Raw genomic sequence first — 25278 nt, 5'->3', positions numbered from 1 at the left:
CTCCTAAAGACTCTCTAATATTCAAGGAAAACAAATAAATGCCCTGGTGGTCATGCTTCAAGTGGCTTCAAGTGACTGGTTAAAAAAGATTTATTTTAAAACTTCATGGAAACTTTGCTTTTTGTTCAGTTATATCCAGTATCTCATCTCAATTTTGGAAAATCCTGTAAGTTTACCATGTGATTTCATGAGACCATTGGCCCATGAAACCCAGATTTGGTGAACCTTAAGGAATGCCATTTGGCCTCTGGGACATGGAAGCCACATTTAGAGGTGTTTATATACCCTTTCTACATACCCTATAGATGCATGGGATCAAGTGTGTGGGCAAATATTACTGTAATATGTTGATATATTGAAACGGATTCCCTCCCACAACTGATGTCTTAATCTTTCTTCTCTCCTTTTCCTTCTCTTCTTCACTTTGCCATATCCTCTTCTTTTCCTCCTCTTTTCTTTATTCCCTATATTTTCCTTTCTTTCTTGGACCTCTCAGAGATTAATAAAGTATGTCTCTTCACCATGTCTCTTTAAGAGAAAAGATAGATAGCATTGTGTTTTTCAAGATCTCAATGGTTCTTTCTCTAAGTCACGTTTGTGAGTCTCTGTCTCTGTCTTTGTCTCTCTTTCACATTGAAGAAAGAAGATTTAACTGGCCAGAGCAAGCTGCTCTGCAAGCAAAATCTAAACAGGTCCCTGTGAAGGTAGCAGTCCACTATGGTTCTCCATCCATAACACCTGCACAGTGACTGGCGGATTTAGCAGGAAGAGCATTATTTGTACAGAAGAAGCAAGCCTGAAAAGGCCAAGCCAGGAGAAAATGTAAATAGAATTAGCAAAGGATATGGTTCTGGGGTGAGTGTTCAGTTCAAATGTTACTGTCCCCATTGTTGGTATTTTATTGAAGAGATAGAGAAATAAGAGGAAGAAATAGAAAGAATTCTTTAATTCCTACCCAATTCTAAGGGGGGGGGGTGGCACTGATCACATCCTTTGAACCAAAGTCCTAAGAATATATAAGAAATTGTTCCAAAGTTGAAATTTAACTGTCCACGTGATGTGGTGCTATGTTTTCAAGACTAGTTCATGCTTCAGAACATTTCTCTGGAAAAATGTGGTTGGATTCTGGTTCACAGTCTCCATGGTGGGGGTCTGGGCTGAATGACAGGTGTAGTCAGCAAGAGTCTTTAACCAAACATAGTAGAATTGGCACCTTATGATTAGAGTGTACAACTATGCAAAAGCAGCATGTGGTTTTGTGGTGAGTGAGATTACACTGGAATTTCCTCTGCTAATTCTGTAAGATCCACTATAACATTGTCAGCAACATAATGCATGTGATCTCTCAATTGACTACTTTGTACTCTGGGCCAAGTCCAAATCACAATGACTATGGCATGATGATAAATAATATGGGGTCTTCTCTCACAAGTAAAATGAACTCACCCAGGAATAGCACATCTGTTTGGAATAATGATGATGAGGACAACATTAAAACATTTATTAAGCACTCAAGATATGTCAGTACTACTTTAAACACTTCACGTGCATTACAAATGTTAACTCGCACAACAATCCTATGAGATAGGTACAGAAAATCTGACAACATGCCCAAGTGCACCCACCTCACAAGTGGTAGGGCTGGGAAGTCACTTATAAAGTGACTAATCTTTTAGCTACAGTTACTACTTCACCTCTCACCCATGAAACTTCCTTCTGCTACACAGACCTTAACTTTGTTTTCACCGTATGTTTTGTTTGGGAGCCTCCCTAGTCAGTCTAAGCTGGAGAACTCCTTTGTATCCATTAAGACTCATTTAAGGAAATACGTGAAGATTTCTATGACCCTCTTGTGTTTGTACTTGGTACATGACTCCACCACTATAAATGATCATTTTGTGTCTACATGTTTGTCTTCTTTAGTAAAGTATAAGCACTAAGTGAAGCAAATTTATGCTTATTTCTTCTTCTTATCCTCAGGACCAGGACCAGGACCAGGTCACTGCCTAATGAATGTTTTGTGAGTGAATAATGGAAGAATAACTAAAACAACCTACTTATCTGAACAGAGCCAAAATTTGGACAGTAAGCAGAATAAAACTCTAGGCTACCCAAATGAATGGTATAGCATTCAAGCACTGAAGTGCATGGATGGCCCTCAGAGAGCTGTGGTTGAAATGTATCAAATTGTATATCCATTATCTCTTTCTAATGGACTTTCCCCAATCTCTCTCTGATGATATAGCTCCATTGGAGCAACCATGCCCTTGTAATGAGACACCTCTTTTCTAGGCCACAGTGGCTAGTCCAGGAGACCTACCCAGCCTAGGTTGAGCCAGTGAGCTTTTTTTGGGATTGACTACTTTCTTGAATGGAGGAGATGTACATTTAGAGAGCTGTTGTCAATAGTTTTCCACCATTGGGACCAGGAAGCCAAAAATGTTCTTTGTTGTAAGGAGATACCAAGGAATGAAAGTCAAGCGCATACATTCAGAAAAATATCCTGGATAGAACTCTAGTAGTACTCACCTGACTGAGATATATGGGTTCCATGAGAAAATGGCCATTTATATTGTGTTCAATACTCTATTCCCTGGTCTAGCATGATAAGCATTTAATAATAAGTTTTTTTTTCAGAGAATGAATAAGTAGGGTCCTGAGCAGAGAAAATATCTGAAAGAAGGAAAGGGACAGCTGGTGTCAGTTACTATGGTGCCAGAAGTTCTTGCATCTCATGTAGGATTTTAATTGATTAGCATAGCTGATTCCATCATTTCAACTTAGAATCTTTTGCTCTGAAAAATACGTCAAGAGTTCATTTGGAAAGAACTTTTGTAAATGTTGAATTCTGGGTGTCAGCTTGTGGAAATTCCTATTTAATTAGTCTGGGTGGGGTTCCAGAGCCTGCATTTTCCATAAGCTCCCCAGGTGATTCTGCTGAATCCCCACACCCTGTGGTTTACTCACCTTCCAGTTCCAAGCTAGACTATTTATTGCATTAGATAGGTGTTTTAGGTAATATCAATTTATCATTCATTCAACAACTACTTATTAATTATCAAATGTGTGCAAGGCACAGCATAAATTGATTGATTGCTCTGCTTTTAAAATTCCTACTAGGAAAGCAATTTATACCTCCTTTAAATAAATAAAAAAGTAATACTTACACCTAAAACTAGTAACAAAATAACATTGAATGTAAACTCTAATTGAAAAATAATGTTTAAAAAAAACAATACTTACTTTAGGATCAGAAGTTTCATGGTACCATCTCATTAGAATGTAAGAGAAATCCTTCTTATATGTATGAAGTCACAAATTTTGACATAGGAGAGGGTCAGAGAGTATGGATTTTTAAAAAAGCGAATCTTTACTATCCTAAGCTGGAGTAATTTATCCTGATCCTTTCTGCTTGCTTCTCAGAGAGGTGAGGCACAGACCTTGTCCAAGCTAAACAGGAAGCTGAAAATCTGACCATAAAGTAATCTGCACCATTGTGAATTATGAACTTGGATCTGAACTTAAAGATCCTGAAAGTCATGGGACTGGTGGATGCCTATTCAGAGGGGTGGTGGCTTAACTATGACAGGGAAAACATTGATTCAGGCATCTGGGGTTCTAGTCCCCATTACCGACTAGCTGAATGCATTATAAAGCCATTTCTCCTCTCTGGGTCTTCATATCCTTATCTTCAGGAATTGCAGGTCAAGTTGTTATCAAATTTGAGGGCCTGAATTCCAAAGAATACTGAATTAGAAGAAAAAGTTGTCACTTTGGCTGATCATGTGGTGTTAAGATGTTCAAAACCACAAACACAAAACTTGAATGCCAAAAGGCATGGCAAAACGTGATAGCTGGCTCATCACTCTAATATATGTATTATTTTTACAATTTGAATGAAAACAAAAAACTTTTAATAGAGTAGTGGAGGATGCCAAGTTAAGGAACACTGCATTAGATACTATCCAGTGGAAGATAAAAAGAAGCCATGTCTGAGAGTTCTTCAGTTCTCTTATCTGACCACACACAAAGTATACTTCTGATTCTGCTGTGTCACACAAGAAGATTAAATCTACAGATAATATGAGATTTGATAACAACCACTTATCTCCTGAGAACATACGTGCCAAACATCATCTTAGGCATTCTTGGAGTTACACAGAAAGGGAGAATGTGCGATAACTATGCCTCAGAGGTTCATCATCTGTTACTCTCCTGCATTTTCTCTGCTCCTGCACTAGACTACGTGTAGAGTCACAAAGAGGACACGGTGCCTTTGCATGTGCACACCATGCTTGACTTGGCAGGGGACTCATGTTCATTCTTCAAAACTCAGTTTAAGCAACACTTTTATTTTTTCATGATCAACCTTGATAAAACGGAAACTCTTCCTTTGTGTTCTCCCTGTCCCTTGGGCAGGTGTGATTCTAGGTCTTGTCATATCTTGCTTGCATTGTCATCTTTCTCTTAGTAGACTATGAATTCTTTGAGGACAGGAATCATGCCTTTTAAAGATATTTTATTGATTTTTAGAGAGAGAGGAAGGGAGAAAAGAAAAAGATCGATATGAGAGCACAACATAGGTGGGCTGCCTTGCACACGTCCCCTACTGAGAATTAACTCAGAACCTGGGCATGTGACCTGACCGAGTAATGAACCAGCAACTCTTTGGTGCACAGAGGGATGCCCAAGCAATGGAGCCACACTGGCCAGGACAGGATCATGTCTTTTGACTTCTGCATTTCTATTTTTTTGGGGGGGGGAGGGTTTGAAAATGATCTTTATTTGTTTACTTATTGGTGGGACCTTAACATAATTTTACTATTCTTTTTCAAATTTTATCTTTATTATTGAAAGTATTACTGATGTCCTCTTTTTCCCCCATTGACCTCATCCACCCTTCCCCCACCCCCAGGCCTTCACTACATTATTGTCTGTAACCATGGGTTATGTATATATGCATATAAGTTCTTTGATTAATCTCTTCCTACCCCCCTTCCCTCTGAGATTCGTCAGTCTGTTCCATGCTTCTATGTCTCTAGATCTATGATGCCTGCATTTCTCAAACATGGAACTGACTCATGCTCAGTACTTGATCACAGAGTAGATGAATGGGTCAATGGTTAACTAAGATCCAGAGATGTTCACATTCTACTTTATCATTTATTCCCTGCGATGGAGGGGCAAGGTGGATGGGTGCATGTCTCAGTTAAAATAAATCTCCAGCTCTCTGCTCATCTTAGCAGTGCTAGTCTTTGGGACTTATTTTAGTGTCATCCCTGATTGTTCCCTTCCACCCTAATTGGAAGTATCTTCAGGTCTTTCATTCCAGGTGCACTCTTTTTTTTTTTTTTTGGAAGTGCTATTTACACTTATGTCATTGGCATCATCTTTAGATCTGATGATAATTACAAAGCCTGAAAAACAAATTCTCAAGAAAAGATGCTTTCTGAAGGGCTAATGAACTCTTGAGGTGACAAGATGAAGACCCAAACCTTCATCTTCTGAGAGATGTTTGCTACTGCATGTGGCAGTTTCATGCCTCTGGAGGCTGATGATCAGTAATAAATACTCAGCTCTGTGATTGATTTTCTGATTCTTGTAGTTGCTATTTTACTTTTTACTGCATAACTACTATGTCCCAAAATGTGAACTGCAATTTCTCAAGCAGTCTTCACACACCTAACTCTTACCCTCATTTGGCAGGAGAGATTCAGAATAAACAGGAACCTGCTCAAAGTCACAGTTTCAGTGTTATTTAGCTAATTATTGAATGCCTATTTATTGTCAATCTGCATGTTAATAACCCTCCATGTTTCCCCCTCTGTTTGGACAGAGCCTTTGGATATTTCATGAAGAAATTCTCTTCAGTTTATGACCAGTTCACAGGGGTTGATTCTAATCAAGAGGAGTTGGTGCTGAGGACCTCTCAGTCCTGTGCTTTCACCAAATATAGAACTGGCACTCACTGTGCTCCAGGCAGTATATTAGGCCCTTTAGGAGATGTAAAGATCCATAGGTTAGTTCCGCCTTCAGAGAGCTCAAAATCTATAATGGGAACAAATAATTTCACAAAGAATGATAACACAAGGAAGCATCTTAAAACTGCCATGGAAGTGGTATAAACCGCCTAGTATGGGGAATCAAAATTGGAATGATAATGGTTTGCTTGACATGACCAAGGAAGCTTCATAAAGGAGGTGATAGAGAATTAGACCGTTAGAGATGAAGAAGCTTTCCAATGGCAGGGGCCAGAGGAGAACATGTGGGCAGAGGTCATAATGTGAGCAAAAGTCTACATTTGCAAAAATGTAGAATGGGAATGAGAATACTCAAAGTTTCTGGATCACAGCATGAAGGAGAGCCAGAATTTGGAGTAAAATGGGAATTATAATGTTAGTATTGGATTCTGAAAGGGTTTGGATGCAAAGTTTAGGTGATTGGATCTTAACACTCTTGGAAAGTCTGTGGATTTCTACAATTTTATTTGGTAGAAAAGCCTCAAGGGGGAGTGTTTTTAAGAACTTAATTAAAAGATTTATGAATTGGGCAAGACCATGGAGGAAAGACTGGAGGCAAATAGAACATCAGAAGATTTGTGCAATGGCTTAAAGTGAGAGGTAATGAGGACTTGAAAACAGATGGGGAGAGGGGTGGGGATGGAGGGGAGAGGTGGCTGCCATCTCCTAGCTTTTTCATTGAAAACACAGGCATCATCCCTTAACACTTTTATTGAGATACCGGAAGTCAATTCCTAGTGAAAACTTCAATTAGTAGAATCATAGCTGCAAAAGATTCACTTTTCCCTTCCAAGCTTCTGTTTTGGCAAATGGGGAATTCATTACCCTGAGCAAGTTCTACAGCTCTCTATCTTTGTCTCATAAGATGGGTAGAGAATATAAATTGATGATAGTCTTCTTTCTTTCTTTTTTTTTTTTTTGATGATAGTCTTCTTTCAACTTCTCTATGTTTTAAAAGAATATCTGAAAGAAAATTTATTGGAGATTAGGAGTGAGCATGACATGGAGTACTGGAGGAGCCCTAGAGTGGGAATCAGGAAGTTGGAGTTCCTGCAGTGGCTCTGTCCCTATCTACATGTGGCTTTGGGATAACCATTTCCTCTTTCTGAGCTTCCATGTCCTCCCAGATCAAATGACAGGGTTGGGGTTTATGGAGTTTCCAACCTTTCCCAGAGATAGAGCCCTTGGTTCTGATATTCCTTCTCTAGAATCTAAGGTATGAATCAGATGCATGAAACATGTAGCAATGAGGCTGAGGCTGGAGTGAGGAGCTTAAGTCTTTGGAGCTCCATGAGACGTGGTCAGAAACCCAATAGGCATTGCAGATTGTTAGATGATCCCAGATGATCCTTTAAGCTCCTCATAGTGACATGAGTTTCTAGGCAGAAGTTACATACTGAGAGCCTTACCACCTTTGTGTTCCTGAGTTGTTAGAAAGTGGGAGCAGCTGGTGCAGCTACATTCTGTACATGGGGGTTTTCTTTCAATGACTCATACATCTCAAATTTGTTCTTGCTTCAAGTTTCGGCACTAGTGGTTCTCTCTTCAAAAGATACCCTTTCTCCATGCATTTGCATGATTTACTTCTTTTGCCTGAAAACCTATCACTTGGATTGGTCCCTTTCAAGGCTCTGGGAGAGATGCTGGCAGTGTGCTCACATGATCATTGTATATGTATAATTTACAAATGGAAGATATTTAAATTATAGTGGATTATGACCACAATCTTTCTTCTCTCATTTTCCCCTCTGTCACACTTTTTCTTGGGTTGGCGACTTTTGAAACTTTCTGCCTCACTGTCTTCATCTACATAGTGAAAATAATGACAGTATCTACCTCTCAGTGTTGTGAAGGTTGAATATGTTCACACAGAAAAAGTGCTTAGAACAGTGAGTGCCTGGTATGCAGTGAGTGCCTCTTATTTTATTCTTATCACTATATCTAGAAATTGACAACATAGTAGACATAGCACCAGATTCAAGGTCTGGCCAAACCATTGTAGACCTTAAGTAACTTACTAATTCTAAGAACATCAAGCAGAAAAGGTCCAAACTCCTTCTCCTGTAGTTGAAATAACTAAGGCCAAAGGAAATTAAGTCGTTTCTCCAAATCTTATAGCTAGGAGGGTTCCAAGGTAGGACTAAGACCTAGATTTTCTGATAGTAAGTGAAGTGGCTCTTGAGCATGAATCACATACCTAGGCTGCCTAGAGCAGTTGATCACTCCCTTCTTTAGTGACTTTTACACACCCTAGTCATTTGGGCTCAACCCCAGAGAACAGACTGGAGAAGAACAGGATGTCCCCAACAGCCTGCCAAGAACCCTGCAGAAACCTGTGATGCCTAGGGCCAAAAAACTAATTTTGAATGGGTTGTATTAGAATTTAGATTTCTCTTTGAGGCTATTTCCTGGCTTTAAGATATGGCCAAAGAGCAAAGGCTAATCTGAATTTAAGTCCCAGTTCTTGAAAGTTAGAGCCATATCTTGTTACCATATGCAAGGATAAACTTTGGATATATTGGATTATATAAATGTAAAACAAAACAAAGATATTGGTTGAAGAATACACGGGTGAATTTTTTTTATAATCTCAAGTTGGAGAGAGTCTTTGTAACTATGACACAAATGTCTATATGCCATAACAAAAGGATTGAAAAATTTGATCACCTTAAAGAACAAAAATATAATAAATAAAAAAATTAAATCTCTGCATGGCAAAAAAAAAAAAAACCCACACAAAACAAAACAAAAAATAAACAACAACACACAAAAAAACCATAAGTAAAATTAAAAAACAAATGACAAATTAAGAAAAAATTTCAACTCATGTCCAAAATAAAAGGTTAATGATTTCTTTAAATAAAGAGAGCTGCCAGACATTAACAATACAGAGATAACATTCCTTACCTATCAGATGGGCAAAAGTCCAAAAGTTTACAAAACTCCCCTTTGATGAGCTTTTAGGGAAACATAACGGAATTACTGGTGGGAGTAGAATCTATTACCTCATTGGAAGGCACTATGGCAACTTTTATCAATTACTTTGACCCAGTGATTTCACCTATACAAAATGTAATATGCACAAGTTTTTTTATTGTTTGTATAGCAAAAATCTAGAAGCAATCTAGGTTATCATCAAAGGAATGATCACATAAATCATTTTTCACCTCTACAGGGGAGGATTATATAGCAAAATGAGAAGCTTTTTAGGTACTGTCATGGAAAGGTCTTCAGGAAATATATCTATATATATAAAAGCCCAGTGACTGGAACAATGGAATGACCGAAATGACTGGAATGACCAGTCGCTATGATGCGCACTGCAGCAGCCAACCAGCCTGATTGGGGCCCCAATTGCCAACCCCACCCTGATCAGGGGCGGGGCTGGCCAGCCAACCTCCCATTCATGCACAAATTTGTGCACTGGGCCTCTAGTATATAAATAAATGATATATTTTTATTGATTTTAGAGAGAGAGAAGAAGGGAGATGGAGATAGAAAAACATCAGTGAGAGGGAACCAGATGTTGATTAGCTGTCTCCTGCATGCCCCTTACTGGGGATTGAGCCTGCAACCCCACAACCTGGGCATGTGTCCTCACTGGGAATTGAACTAGTGACCTCTTGGTGCAAGAATGACACTCAACTAAGTCGCACCAGGATATATATTTTTAAGTGAAATAGGAAAACACAGTATAGTTTATGTAATATATTATATTTTAATAGAAAGCAGGATAAAAATATGGAATTGTATTTACTTGCATTTGCATAAATTATAAATGATATCCAAGAAAGCAAAACTAAACCACTTTTAGTTAGTGCTAGGGAGTGGGATGGGGGATGGAACGGTATGGACAGGAAAAAAAAGCAAGAGGATTTCCAATGAATGCCTTCTTCTAAATTAAATTTATTGATGTGACATTGGTTAATAAGGTCATATAGGTTTCAGGTGTACAATTTTATGATACATTATCTATATATTGCATTGTGTGCCCACCACCCAGAGTTAATTCTTCTTTTGTCACCATATATTTGACCTCCTCTACTATTTATTATCCACTTCCCCCTTCCCTTTGGTAACCACCATACTGTTGTCTGTGTCTATGAGCTTTTGTTTGTCTTATTTGTTCACTTGTTGACTTCGGTTTTATATTATATATATATGAGTGAAATCATATGGTTCTTGACTATTTTCTGTCTGATTTATTTCACTTAGCAAGATATTCTAAAGATCCATCCATGTTGTCACAAATGGCAGTATTTTATCTTTTCTTATGGCTAAGTAGTTATTCCACTATATATATGTACCACATCTTCTTTATCCAATCATCTATCAAAGGACACTATCTATTTCCATGTCTTGGCCACTGTGAATAACACTGCAATAAACACAGGGGTGCATATATCTTTGCTAATAAATGTCTTTTAATTTTTTGGATAGATACCCTGAAGAAGGTTTGCTGGGTTATGCAGTAATTGTATTTTGAATTTTTTGAGGAACCTACATACTGTTTTCCATAGTGGCTGTACTAGTTTACATTCCCACCAGCAGTGAACGATGGTTCCTTCTTTCCCACAGCCTCTCCAACCCTTGTTCTTATTGAACTAGGTGTGAGGTGGTATCTCATTGTACTTTTGATTTGCATGTTCCTAATATCTAGTGAAGTTGAGCATCTTTTCCTATATCTCTTGGCCATTTGTATGTCTTCTTGGGAAAAGTGTCTGTTCAGGTCCTCTGCCCATTTTTTTTAAACCAATGAATGTCTTTTTATACTGCTTTGATGAAATAGAAACAATTTGCCTATCCAAGAAGTAAAAGTAGATGTAAAAGAATTCCCAGCAGTGGCAAATATGTGTAAAGTGAGTTTGGACAAGTTGTTTAAACTTCATGAGTCTCAACTTTTTCATCTACAAAATGAGGGAAATCAGAATCTGCCCAAAGCTTTCTTTCAGGACTTTGCAAAATCAAGCTCATTCTTGACTCAAGTCATTCACACTCTGTGCCTTCTGTGTAGAATGTGCTACCAGGAGGTTTTGGAGAACTCCAACTCTCACACCAATTTCCTCCTCAGAAGTCTTCTGTGGCCACTCTATATACTGTATTATAGTTCCCACTCTACTGGCCTATTTCTCTATTTTGATTTTCTCAAAACTCTCAATAGGGAGCTGACCTCTCTCTCTCTCTCTCTCTCTCTCTCTCTCTCTCTCTCTCTCTCTCTCTCTCTTATATTTTGCATCTCCTTTATTTAGTCTGTTGGTTTTGAACCACAAGAAAAGGGGATTGTTTGATTCTATCACAGTTGAGATCCAAGTACCCAGAACCATGCCTCATGTCTGAGATGTATTTTTTTAAACAAATGAATGAATGAGTATTTAACCCAATGCAAGATGCATAGAAGAGGCTCAGTGGAGTTTAGCTATTTCTAGCATGGACTACATATCAGGGATTAGGCTGTGTGGGGCACTACCTCCCCACCTGTTATTCAAATAGCAGTTTGTAAGACTATATTTTTTTGTTTAACTATAGCAGTAAGACTTAACTTAAATGGATAGCTAGCATTTGGAGTAAGAATTTAAGACAATTCCATTCTCCTGCTCCCTGGATTGACCTTTCATATTTAATTAGACTTTTTGTGTTCTCACAGGATCATTGTAATCTCATTCTCATTTTGTTCCCAAATAGACAGGAACTAAGAAGCCTGTGCAACCAGGAGCCTGTGCAGTGCAAACTCAGAGTGAAAGCAGTTCCTCAGCCACTGGTACCTTGGTGTCAGGTAATTGCTCATACAGTGGGGCCTTGACTTACGAGTGTCCCAACTAACGAGTTTTTTGAGATACCAGCTGTCTCTCGGCGGATTTTTTGCATTGAGTTGACAGAGTAATTTGAGTTAACGAGCTCCTTAATGAGCTCTGTCTCAGAACGAATTAAACTCGTAAGTCAAGGCCCCACTGTACTTAGTTTGCATATCTAATCAGAGAGAAGGAGCCTAATTATCTCCTCCCTCTGGGAAGTCTTTGGAGAGAAAGCAGTGTGTGTTTTCTTCCCCCACCTCATTAAGAAAAGTAATATGTTTGAACTTGATTTCACCTTGAGGATGAAAACAGAAGAGAAAAAAATATATTTTGTTTTTGTGTGCAAATATATATTTTTATAACCCTGGTTCCTGGTTTCAGAGAGAAATGTTCAGAATGCCATAGGGAGTTAGACCCTTAAACACAATGTGTGTGCTGTGGTATAAGTTAAGTTTTCTCTACTTCACATATTGCTTCCTTTGGGCCCTCTTTCACCACGTGCAATGAAAGGCTTATCTTCATGCTCAACTTAAAATGTATATACAATGTGGATATATAACATTAACATACCATTGTGTGTGTGTGTGTGTGTGTGTGTGTGTGTGTGTGTGTGTGTGTGTGTGGTTTTAACAGCATGAGGTGGGGAGATGAGTTATTTTCTAACCACTTTACTTAATGTCACCAGCTTATCTGGCTAATTCCAGGCCCTTCAATAGCAAATTTTCAGGAGCTCATTATGTGGTTGATTACTTCAGTTTCCCCCCTACAGGATACAGACTGAATTAACGAGGTAAACAAGCTGGGAGATTGATATGCAATATTACAAACGTTACGCAAGGGAATCTTTAAAGATTCTGCTTTGCACTTAACAGAATGACAGAGATGTCCAATGTGAGTTTGGAAGGCACAGGCTCTCCAGAGCTTCCTTTCAGTCCGTGTGTGTGTGTGTGTGTGTGTGTGTGTGTGTGTGTGTGTGTGTATTTTTTGTCTCCCTGGTGTGCGAGGACATAGCATTTTGTGCAGGGGCTGCTTTCATGGATCAGGGAATTGTGGATGATCAAATGACTCATTTCAGTGTCAGAGACTGAAATCCAACCTTGTAATTTTCCTCATCTCAGCCTTCCTTCCCAGCATAAAGCAAACTGACTCTGATAAGCAGAGCAGGACCCAGAGGGTAAACCAGGTGAACCAGAGGCATCGCTGCATGAGATTATCAAAAGCTCTAGGTAGGGAATGTGTCTTGCTCAAACTTACAGCCTCCAGTAGTGTAAAGTGGGCAGTCAACTGACAGTATTTTTTAGTTCCCACATAACAATGCTTTAAATTTACAGAGCACTTTGAAATATACCAATATCTTTCATATTTATTATTTTGTTCAACACAGATGCTAGTTCAATGCTGGGTATATCAGCCTTATTTTATAGGTAAGGAAAGAGACTCAGAAAAGTCACAGAGCACAGTTAGTGGCTCTGAGGGCTGGCACCCGCTCTTCTATCTCTAAATGGACTCTTCTTGCTCTGCCTCAGATGCCCCGATTTACAGTTGAAATAAAAATGACCGACTGACTGAATGAATTATGGTCAGGGTTGGAGAGGCTAGCTAGCCTGACAGAGAAGACCCAGACACAAGATCCATCAGGACCCCCTAGGCAAATCCAGGCTGGTGGTGTCCAATTGCAATTTAAAATGCAGCAGGGGAAAATCCATTCACATGTTTTTTTATCTTAGGAGCCTTCATGCTCCTGATTTAGCAGGGGCCATGTGGGGACCCTATTCAAAGTACACTGGATACTCAAGACCAATTGGAGTATAGAGGCCCTGTTTAGAGTATGCTAGATGTTCAAGGTCACTCTGAGCAAGCGATTCTTAATCAGGGTGTCCAAGAACTATACACAGGTGCAAGAGCAAGGCCACAGTAATCTGTATGCACACTGCACAAGTGTGCCCTTCTATAACCCAAAAGACTGAGGTCACTATTTGGAAAGAAGCCTCTTTTATCTAAGTAGTATAAAGTCGTTACTGACCAGCCAGTGCTGCCACTGGTGGGGCTGCTCCTATGTAAGGCAGGCTGCTATTATGTGGGCCTGCGTTATGGAGACTATGTATTGTTACCTAACCGGTGTGTGGCTACCAACTATATGGGACTTTGCTTTGTAGAACTGTTTTGTCTAGTGACTCCTTGTTAGCAATGGCTACATGGCCACTGGTTTCTACAATAAAGACTCTCTTATATACCCACAAATTCCTATGTCTTCTCCATCGAGGAGGTCCAGTCCCTGACAGTTGGCATAGTGGAGCAGGATGAAGTTACTGAGTTCCCAACAGGCCACTATATTGAGTTCAAATCTGTTAAACACAACTGAACTAATAATCCTTGTAATTCCTGTCTTTCAGATGCCTCTTCTCGCTGCTCCTCTTCAGGTTGGCCTCTTGAGGTATGGGGAAGTGGCTTTAGAGTTTATGGTGAATGGAGTGGAAGACTGAGTCTCTTGGATTTATGTGTGGGAACTTGTATTGCCGTCTTGTTCCCTGGTCTCTATGGAACTTTTCTGCCGACCTAGTTGTTTCTAATCTTGCTGGCATCCTCAGCTGGTGGTCCCTTCTCTCTTAGCACAGGAGGGGCACTGTGGTCTTTTCTGTTTCATGGCCTCACTCTGGTCTTGTAAATAAAATAACTTATAAATAATTTACAAATAAAATAACTAAATGAAATATATAATACATGAACTGATGATGAATGCTGCAGAAAAATAAAGCAGTGAGGGAGGGTAGAGGGAGTATGGGGGTGCAATTTAGGTTGGTTTGGTCAGGAAACATCTCACCGAGAAGATGACATTTGAGCAAAAACTTGAAGGAGGCGGAGAAGTGAGCCGCATGGAATCTGGAAGAAGAAAATTCCAGATAGAAGGTAGGACTGTTTCTGGTATACATTGGAAAAACAGGAAGGAGGTCAGTGGGGCTGGAAAGTAGAGACAAGAGAAGAAAAATTGCAAATGAGGTGAGAGAAATAAAGGGGTAGGCTCATGATTGTGGAAAGGACTGTGGTTGAATTCCAGGTGAGCTGGCAGCCCCTGAGGTCTTGAGCAGAGGAGTGCTGGTTTCAAGAATTGGTTGGTTGCTGTGCTGAGATTCTCCCTGAGATTCCACCTAGGGAGAAGGGTGGAAGCAGAAAAACCAGTTAGGAAACTGTCACAATAATTCTGGTGGGAGGGATTTTAGTAGTTTGGATCAGAGTGGTAACAAGAAAGGGAGCATGAAATAATTGGATATAGATATATTTTGTAGTAGAGCCAATAGCATGAATGAATGGATTGGATGTTGGATGGGATAGGAGGGGAAAAGTCAGAATGACTTCAAAATTTTTTCTTGAGTAAGTAGAAAAATGGAAATACTCTTAATTGAGACGTGGAAAGCTATAGTTGGGTCAATTAGTAGGGGACAGTCAGGAATTCATTTTAAAACATGTTAATTCTCACCCTAGCTGGTTTGGCTCAATGGATAGAGTGTTGGCCTGTGAACTGAAGGGTCCTGGGTTTGATTCTGGTCAAGGGCGTGTACCTTGGTTGCAGGTTCCCTGACCCTGGTCAGGGTGCGGGCAGGAGGCAACCAATCAATGTGCCTCTCACACATCAATGTTTCTCTCTGTCTTTCCCTTTCCCTTCCACTCTCTTTAAAAATCAATGGAAAAATGTCCTCGGATGAGGATTAACAACAACAACAATAAAAAACACACACAAAAAAAACATGTTAATTCTGAGATGCCTATAAACATCCAAGAATATTTGTTGAGTAGGTATTTGGGATGTGAGTTTAAGGGAGAGCTCTGAATATATATATATTTGGGAGTTATCAGTATATGATCATGAAACTAGATGAGATCACCAAGGAAGAGAATGTAGATAGAGATAAAGAAAACTTAACATAAAAACATAACATAGCTTAACTTTTCCAGCACTCAAAACCTTTAAACTCATTTTCTGCCAGATATATCCACTTAGGTATCCCATAGGCACCTCAAATTCAACATGGCCAAAACTCAGTGCATATTCTGACCCCTTCCAAAATTTTCTATGTAACCACAGGACCAATATTCAGTTCAATGATTACACTGGGCAGTATTTTTTGAGCTCTTATTGTGTGTCTGGCATTTTGCTAAACACTTTACATATACTATTTAATTCCATCCTTACAATACCATCTGAAATAGATGTTACTATTTTCTTTCTATTGCAGGTAAGAGACATGAGATTAGAAAGCTTGAATAAACTGCCCAGAGACATACAACTCATAAGTGGTGAACTTCGACCCCAGTCTCTGGATTCCAGTACCCATATTTATAACTACCAAGACATACAGTATCTTCATATTTAGGAAGTATAAGTTTAGAGACTTGTATGAATGCTCAAATTTTTGACCTCTCACATTGTTTTGGATCATGGAGTTCTTTCAATAATGTGATGCAAGCTCTGGACAGTTCTCCTAGAAATATGTACATATGCAAAGAGATACAACATTTTGCATTCAATTTCACAGGCTCCTTTAAAATCTAATCATGGACCCTGACCACTTAAAGATCTAAGATCGTCACAAAAGAGTTTCTGCATTGAGTCTCTTACATTTTTTCCACACCAACTACAAAAAACACTGAAAAATTTAAGTGACTGTTTTATTTATTTTACAAAGTATATATTCATATAGATAATAAATTAATACCACACATCTTGAGGAGCCTCCTTCCTACCTAGTCCTATCTACTCCTCCTCACCTGCCAAAGCGTTGTATCACTTCCAGAGTCTCTATCCAGTGTCTCTTTAATGTAAATATAAACATAAATGTATTTGTTAGTTCTCTGCTCACCTATTCCTTTTTTTAAAACTCCAAGCTGCCTTTATTATTATTTTTTAAGGTAATGTAATATGTTCAGTTCTTTACTTTTATTGATACATACTGGGCATCTTTCAAGATTAATACATAGAGAGCTTTTTCATTACAATATATTCCATCAGTCCCAGAGTGATGGACATTTGGGTAGTTTCTATTTTCTGTTACAAGCAATACTCAGTAAATAACTGACAAAAATCATTTTGTACACATACAGAAATACTATCAGATAAAGTTCCAGATGTAGACTAGCAGAGCCAAAGAGTAAATGTGTTTACAATTTTGATAGCGATTACAAAGTTGCTCTTTGAGAGACAGAAACATTCTGCATACTCACCAGCAATGTAAGCAAGTTCCTGTTTCTTTCCAGCTTTCCCACAGCTGGCATAGTGTTAAACTTTTGAATTTTTGCCAATTGAATAGGTGAGAAATGTTATTTCAGTAGAGTTTTAATTTGCACTTTTCATTTTATGAGAGGGAAGAGTGCCTTCTCACATGTTTAGGTTTGCATTTACATTTCATTTTCTGAGAACTTCCTGGTTTTCATTTTTCAATTGGATTTGGTTCCTTTGGACATTAGTAATTCTCTAAATATATGACTTAAGTAATACAGTTACTGAAATAAACATTACTAAACTGTATTCTACATGGCATTATCCAAGCTTCTATCTCTCTTACTATTTCTTTCTTTTGTACAGCCAATATGCCTACAGTAAGTTCTCATTGTTATTTCTCAATGCCATGAGGTTTTCTTATTGGCAGAACAAATCTAGCTTGATAATGAAGCCTGCACCATTGCCCCAAAGAAGATGAGATAGTCAACCCTTACCTGTTTGAAACTCAGAAGCTCATTTTTCCTTGAGTATCTCTGTGTGCCAAAGCATTTCCACATAATACAGATATATTTTTTCTGTGTTGATAATTTATCCTGGTTCATGACTTTTTCCACAATGAGCCTCTTTAGCTTTTCAATTTAGAAACAAAAACCCAAAACACAAAAGTAGTAAGTCAAGGAAGCCAGTAATGTTCTTTCTTTAATTAAATTTACGGTAAGCAAGGAAAAACAGTTTTTAAAACTCTCCCACCAATATTTACTCAATGGTAAACTTTGTTTGGACAGGCTCACTAGTACCTTTACCATTTATAATTGAAGAATGTATATTTGCAAGTTCCTGACTTTGCCCTGAAGGACATTTCTGCCAAGATATATTTGTTTCCTGTGTTTACCATTCACATGACAAATAAACCTCATTTTCAGCTTTCACAACTGTTGTCTCTCACTTGGTGAGTAATTTTTTCACTGTTCGGAACACTTACTGAAATAGTTCTGTTAAATTCTTCTCTCATTTCTGTGTAGAGATCACTTGGATTCATTCACCTGGGAGATGGAAGCTATTACTGAATGAGATATTGCACTTCTACAGTCAAGCAAACCTTTTATTTTCAGTCCGAGAGCCATTACGTTCTCAGATTCTTCATTTCCATCTCCAATACCACAAGTCGGCTTTCTTTATTGGGCCATTTAAGAAAATGTATCTGTATTTTTGAAAGTATTACAGGTCCCCTTTTGTTTCGACATTAACACCTCCCCCCCTACACCGCACACACCTCTCTCAGGCCTTCACCACACTATTGTCTGTATCCATGGGTTATGCATATATGCATATAAATTCCCCACTTAATCTCTCCACCCCCCCAACCCCATGCCAACTTCCCTCTGAAATTTGTCAATCTGTTCCATGCTTCCATGATTGGGCCATTTTTTAAAAATCACGTTTTTTTTAAAACTACCTCCCTCCCCAAAAGGGGTTCATCCCTTTGTGTAACTTACAATAGTCACAATGAATATAAAGTAACTGTTCATAAATTATGGGCAGATGGCCAGGTTCCCTCACTAACCAAATGATCCCCTTATGTAGACAAAGAGTGTGACAAAAAGTGTGATGTAAAGCAGTGGAAGGTGGCTGCGTATATTAAGGCTGGTAAGATTGCCCGAGGATCTCGATATGCTTTCACTGTATGTGTCCAAAGGCTATAAACTTTAAAATATGATACACACCCTGCCCCATGACAACGAGTGCTTTATTTCCATAAACTTCCATTATTCCCCTACTGATATAAAGATGAATTTCATGGTAATCTTTACTAGAAGCCTCCCCATCTTTACATTCCCAGCTGGAGGGTAGAAGCTGCAAATTAACCACAAATGGACACACACAGAAGAGCTCAGTTAGAGGAATGAACCTCTTGGGGCTGGACCGAGAGCCCCAGCGTCTGTGGCCTTTCTGAGTCTCCAGCAGCCATTTGCCATTTGGATAGGTTAAAGGTGATGTCTCTGTTTTAACATATTTTTTCAGGTGTTCATATGTCATTTGTGAATATCTTCCTTTAACAATATTTTTTTTTAGCTCTTCAAAGGAAAGAATATGTTTTACATTTACTTACCATAAACCTACCAAATTCATCTGTCCTCTCATTTTCTGGCACTTATAACTTCCAGGCACCACTCAGTTTTATACTTGAGAAGAATTAAAAAAATAAAAGCTTAGGAGAGAAGTTGTAAACCTAGAAACATGACTGTTCTTGTCTATTATACTCTCACAGAGATCAAGCCTATGTGTTCCTGTGGTGTGATGTCCAACACCTATCTTGCTTCTCTAGCCTTTTACTGAAGTGTAAATTCATCCTCAATATTCTGGACTTGCTTTAGGTTAGAGCCTGGCTGCAGGCATCACAGTCCCTCCGAGAAAACCTTGAGTCTGGAGCAATTCATTAGAATTAGAATTTAGCTCCAAGACCAGGCTCTTTGATGTGGGAGGAAAAGGGAGAAGAAGGCAGACACTGGATGTCCACCTCTAACCCTACACTATTGGATTTAGTTCATGCCATGTGGGTCCTCCATTTGTCAGAGGGTGAGTATAAATCACCGTGTGACTGACCATCCTCCTGTGGCCTCCTGTGCTGCATGGGAGGGAACCAGGGACATGCAGTCACTAACCTGCACCCAGGCTGGCTGTGGGGAGCAGACAATATTTACTCATTGCCATTTCCTGGGGCCTGCCTTGTATATGGGATTTGCTTCCTCTCTTGCCAAGTCATATTTAGATTCAATTAACAGTTGGTTCTTGGCATAGGGTTAATCTCCAACATTATTTAATAAGTCCTTACTGTATATTGCTCAATCCAAACTTAGCTTGCTTCTTTATGAGCTTCCAAGCATTATTCCACTTGTGGCTGGGGAATAGCATGCTATAGTGGTTTTTCAAGTTAGGACCTGGATTGCTACCTTGTCATCTAAACCAGTCCATCCTGGTAAACACTGCTTCAAGGATAGTGAGTCAGTCTTTCCAGAGGAGCAACAAGTTTAATGGATTTGAGTCCATCAACAATCCTTCAGAGAGAACCTTGCAAATCTTGACAGACAGAGGACCTTGCATGTTTATACTGTCTGCTTCCGAAGGGTAGCAGACAGTACTTTGGAATATGATGCAATATAAAGTCTATACATATTTTCAGTTCATGCCTCAAGCATATCTTCAGTCTAGCTGAACAAGGTCAGATGGCAATTGATAAAATCAGCCTCTAAGAAATCCCAATACCTGATCACTACTCTTCCCTTCACACCCCCTTCTCCCCACTGACCTTAGATATAGAATGCTCTCCTATTTTTTTCTAACATTCTTCCATCAAAACTTCCTGTGGACACTTGGGCTGTTTCCAGATCTTGGCTATTAGGAATAATGCTGCTATGAACATAGGGGTGCATGTATTCCTTCTGATTGGTGTTTTGGAATTCAGCCCAAGTGCCCATCAGCAGATGAGTGGATAAAGAAGCTGTGGTACATCTACACAATGGAATACTACATGGCTATAAAAAAGAAGAAACTCTTACCCTTGCGACAGCATGGATGGCTCTAGAGAGCATTGTGCTAAGTGAAATAAGCCAGTCAGAGAAAGACAAATACCATATGATCTCACTAATGTGGAATCCAATGAACAAAATAAACTGACAAACAAAATGGAACCAAAAACATGGATATATGGAACAGACTGGCTGGCACCTGAGGGGAGAGAAGTGGGGGTGACTGGATAAAGAAGGTGGAGGGATTATCTAAAGAACATATATGCATACCTGATGAACATGAACAATAGTGGGGTGAAGGCCAAGGGAAGGGGAGGTTCGAGTGGGTGGAGGTGATCAAAGGGGGTGGGGGGAGAAAGATGGGCACCTGTGGTAATGTTAATATTAAAAATTTTTAATTAAAATAACTTTTTGGGGATAGCTCCAAGAAACCTCCCAATTCTCTATCTCATCCCCACAAAATACAATTAGTCCGCAGTCCTCAGTGGCACAAGAGCATGTTTTCACAAAACTGCTATGACACATCTTAGCACATTAAATCCATTTCTCTCCTGATAGACTAAAATCTGTGAAGACAGAATCTTGTCTTATTCATTTCCACGAATTCCACCAACCCTTATCATAGTGTCTTATTAGAGTAGGTATCACTAAATGAATAGGTCAAAGGAATCAATGAATTAGCAAATAGCTCTTTAGAGAAAAAGAAGTTCTTTCACTTTGAAGTGCTGACTGACCAGTAATATATCTCCCAAGTGCATTTGCATTCCAAAAGTAACAGGTGGATAAAACCTTAAGCTCAAGTAATGCTATTTTAATCATGGCATTGCCAGACTGTAGATGAGTCAAGTGATCAGGTGTTTGCATAAATTCTTTTTTAAAAATACATTATCATTGATTTTTAGAAGAGAGGAAGGGACAGAAGAGAGAGAGAAACATCGATATGAGAGAGAGAAACTTCGATATGAGAGAGAACCATAGATCAGCTTCCTCCTGTATACCCCACACTGGGGATCAAGCCCACAACCTGGGCATGTACCCTGATCAGAATTGAATAGGTGACCTCTCAGTGCATTAGGAGGACACCAGACCAACTGAGCCACACCACCAGGGCTGCATGTATTCTTAGGTGGGGACTTTTGCAGAAACTTCTAGTGATGCTAAGTAGGTTATTTCCAGGTACCACTTTGGTACCTGGAAAGGTCCATGGACATTTACCTATTTAAGTTGGAGTTAATTCCACCTTCAATAAAATCTCAATATTATCTTTACTGAGGTCATTCCTAGTCTGGCACCAGTGACTTCCATGGTCAGCCAGGACCTCTGCCACCAAAACGTTGCATGACCATGAGTCACACTGCTTGTGTGAGACCTTTATTTCCTTATTTGTTTTTTATTTATTTATTTTACTTTTTATATTTCCTTATTTGTAAAGTTAGAAGTTGGATTCTATTTTCTCTGGAGTGCCTTTCAGCTAAATGTTTCATATACGACCGCGATTAAATCAGTCAACCAAATGTACTTGACTAGAAAGCAAGTGCTTTGTGTGAAATCAGTGAGATAACCACTTTCCACTGTGATGGTAAATGGAAGGAAGGAGGATTAACAAGTCGCCTTTGAACTGGCAAAATAAAAGTGACGATGACAGGTTTTTCGTTGTCAATTTATCTGGCCTAAAACAATATGACACCAACTTTGCTTCTTTTTGGAACACAATTCAAATTGACCTTAGAATTCTTTTTGGTATTATCTAATCATCCAGTTGCCCATATGTCCAGGAGAGAAGGACTACATGCAAGTTAACAGCCATCATGAAGTCTCCAAAGTAAGCAGGTGACCATGTATCCCCATCTCTGCAGAGGACAAAAATAAGAGTATATATGTAAGTAAGTTGAGTAGTCACCAAATAAGATTTGTTGATGTGTGAAAGTGAAGCCCATGGATTTGAAGTGTCAGGAGAAGAAGCTGAGTGGCTTCCCAAAGATCTTAAAAAAATATTTACTTTGGACATTTCTAGTGAAGAATCTAGTTTGGTTTTCAAATACAAATTATTGGTCTCAAAGGTAATTGGATCGATAGCTTTTGATTTGAGCCAAGGAATATCACAGGAGAATGATACCGACAAGCCCCCCGCCCCATCTCATAAAAATGATGCATAAAAGTAGAGTACCAGTTTATGATTCTATCATTAGGTATTTAGTTTCCATGCAAGACAGTGAACTTGCATAGGCTTCATTCATTTGGCTATCTGGAGAGTATCTACCTATGTGTGTGTGAGGTGTGTTATACTATCTTGAAGCTTGCTTGGTGGATATGGAAATGGGTAAGGGAGACGTGGCTTAAATTTCAATATTTAGTGGCATCTGGCTCAGCTGCCATAAGAATGATACTAGAGTTCCTTACCCCATGTAATGTACTTGCATAGAAACTTCCACCCTTAGCCTCTGTTTTTAGACTTTTTTGTTTATGGGTTTTGGTGGTTCCATTACTAGCAAGCTCTTCTAATGGTTATATCCTGTCTTTATTTATTTTTAAAAATTTTATTTATTTATTTTTAGACTGGCATCTGGCTCAGCTGCCATAAGAATGATACTAGAGTTCCTTACCCCATGTAATGTACTTGCATAGAAACTTCCACCCTTAGCCTCTGTTTTTTAGACTTTTTTGTTTATGTGTTTTGGTGGTTCCATTACTAGCAAGCTCTTCGAATGGTTATATCCTGTCTTTATTTATTTTTAAAAAATTTATTTATTTATTTTTAGACACAGAGAGAGGAAAACATCAATTTGTTGTTCCACTTATCTGTGCATTCATTGGTTTATTCTTGTATGTGTTCTGACTGGCAATCAAACCCGCAACCTGAGTGTGTTGGGAGAATGCTCTCACCAGCTGAGCACTGGGCCAGGGCTTGGTTATATTCTATCTTTATAGAAGGTAATTATTCACATTTCTGTCCAATGCAATAGAAGAAATCTTTCAAAAGTGACTTTGCATATTTTTGGTCTCAATTATTTTTCTCTCACTTATAGTTTTACTCCTTTTTCTTTCGAATATTTATTTATTTTGGAGGGGAGAGACTATGGGGGTGGAAGTGAGGCATTTAATGTTACCCCCATGGACTGCATATAAGACATAAGGTAATATTTTCTGCTTGATAAACACTAGAATGACTTACTAGGTGAATCTTAAATGTAATGAGTTCTTGCTTCAGCAAATCAATTAATTAATAATAAGGACTTCCAGAGTAAACTTTGTGAGAAATTCGGTTCTGACGTGGCAGTAGAGTTCATATTTAGGGATATGTGAAATTCAACAGGCAAAGGAGATCTTATGGTGTGGTCAGGATATTGATGGTTGAGTTTAGATTTTCTGTTGTAGTTTTGAGTATAGAGGACAGAACTTGAGGAGACTGGATGGCAATGCAGCGACTTCTTTGTATGTGGATGTACTGCCACCTGCTGGCCTTGTATTGTCATTGGCCAGGTTTTGAAGGCTGCTTCAGCGGATTTTTAATATGGCCAGATCTAGACTCCTTCTAGTAATGATTTCTTGTCTTGAGATCTTAGCAGGCTTTTTGATATTTTTTGTTATTTTTTTGCACTGGGCTGAAAGTCAAGATACATGGATTATAGTTCCAACAAGGACATGAACTTGCTCTGTGAACTCGGACAAGTTCCAAATGCTTTGGGTGGAGATTTTCTTATTTGCAAAGTAGCCAAACATGGGTCATGCTTACTAAGTATTTATTGTGCTTGCAAAATGACATTTACTAACTATTTTAGATGTATTATGTCAGTTAGGTAAAAAAAATTATATCCATTTACAAATGAGGAAACTGGCAAAGAGAGAGCGAGTAATCTGTTTGGTAAATGGCAGAGTTGGGGTTAACATTTCAGGAAGTTCTGATTTAAGAAAATATACCCTTAACCATAATGCTAAATGCTTTTAAAAAGATTTCTTCCAGCTCTGGTTCTTTTAAAATCTTTTTTCTTAGTGAACTGATTATAACAATAGGTAATGTTTATTGACAATTTGCAACTTGACAATGTGCTAAGATTGTGACATAAGTTTTTTTATTCAATCATTGTTATAATCCTATGAAGCTAATACTGTGATTATTCCCATTTTATGGACCAGGACACAAAAACTTAAATTAGTTGATTTCTGACCTCCTTAATTGTTTACAGTGCCCATTTTCTTTCTGATACAACTGACATTAACATACCTCAAGGCTTTTAAAGGTGGTACTTGAATATATACAGTACTAGAGGCCTGGTGCACAAAATTTGTGCATGGGGGGGGGTGCCCCTCAGCCTGGCCTGTACCCTCTCCAATCTGGGATCTCTCAGGGGATGTTTGACATCCCTCTCACAATCTGGGACTGCTGGCTCCTAATCACTCATCTGCCTGCCTGCCTGATTGCCCCCTAACTGCTCCCCTGCTGGCCTGATCGCCCCCAACTGCCCTCCTCTGCCAGTGAGATCTTGCTCCTAACTGCCCTTCCCTGCCGGCCTGATCTCCCACAACTTCCCTCCCCTGCTTGCCATCTTGTGATGGTCATCTTCTGGCAACCATCTTGTAACAGACATCTTGTGGCGGCCATATTACAGTGACGTCATGCGAGGGCATCGCACGAAGGCGTTGCATGAGGACGTGACACCACCTAGGCTTTTATTATATAGGATATACACTAATGTATATATAATAATATATATTTAGTACTTAAA

At 38.9% G+C, this 25278-nt stretch overlaps 1 long non-coding RNA gene across 1 annotated transcript; it reads left to right on the top strand.

The window, feature by feature from the left end:
* The first annotated feature begins 810 nt into the window (after positions 1–810).
* LOC106724567 lies at positions 811–14254 on the top strand. The gene is made up of 3 exons (XR_001360411.1): positions 811–822; positions 11703–11793; positions 14206–14254. It is a non-coding gene; the product is annotated as an uncharacterized LOC106724567 (long non-coding RNA).
* Positions 14255–25278: the final 11024 nt, after the last annotated feature.

The sequence above is a fragment of the Myotis brandtii genome, unplaced genomic scaffold (genome assembly GCF_000412655.1).
Source record: "Myotis brandtii unplaced genomic scaffold, ASM41265v1 scaffold892, whole genome shotgun sequence".
NCBI classification, from domain to species: Eukaryota; Metazoa; Chordata; class Mammalia; order Chiroptera; family Vespertilionidae; genus Myotis; species Myotis brandtii.
This window is presented reverse-complemented; position numbering and strand designations above follow the sequence as displayed.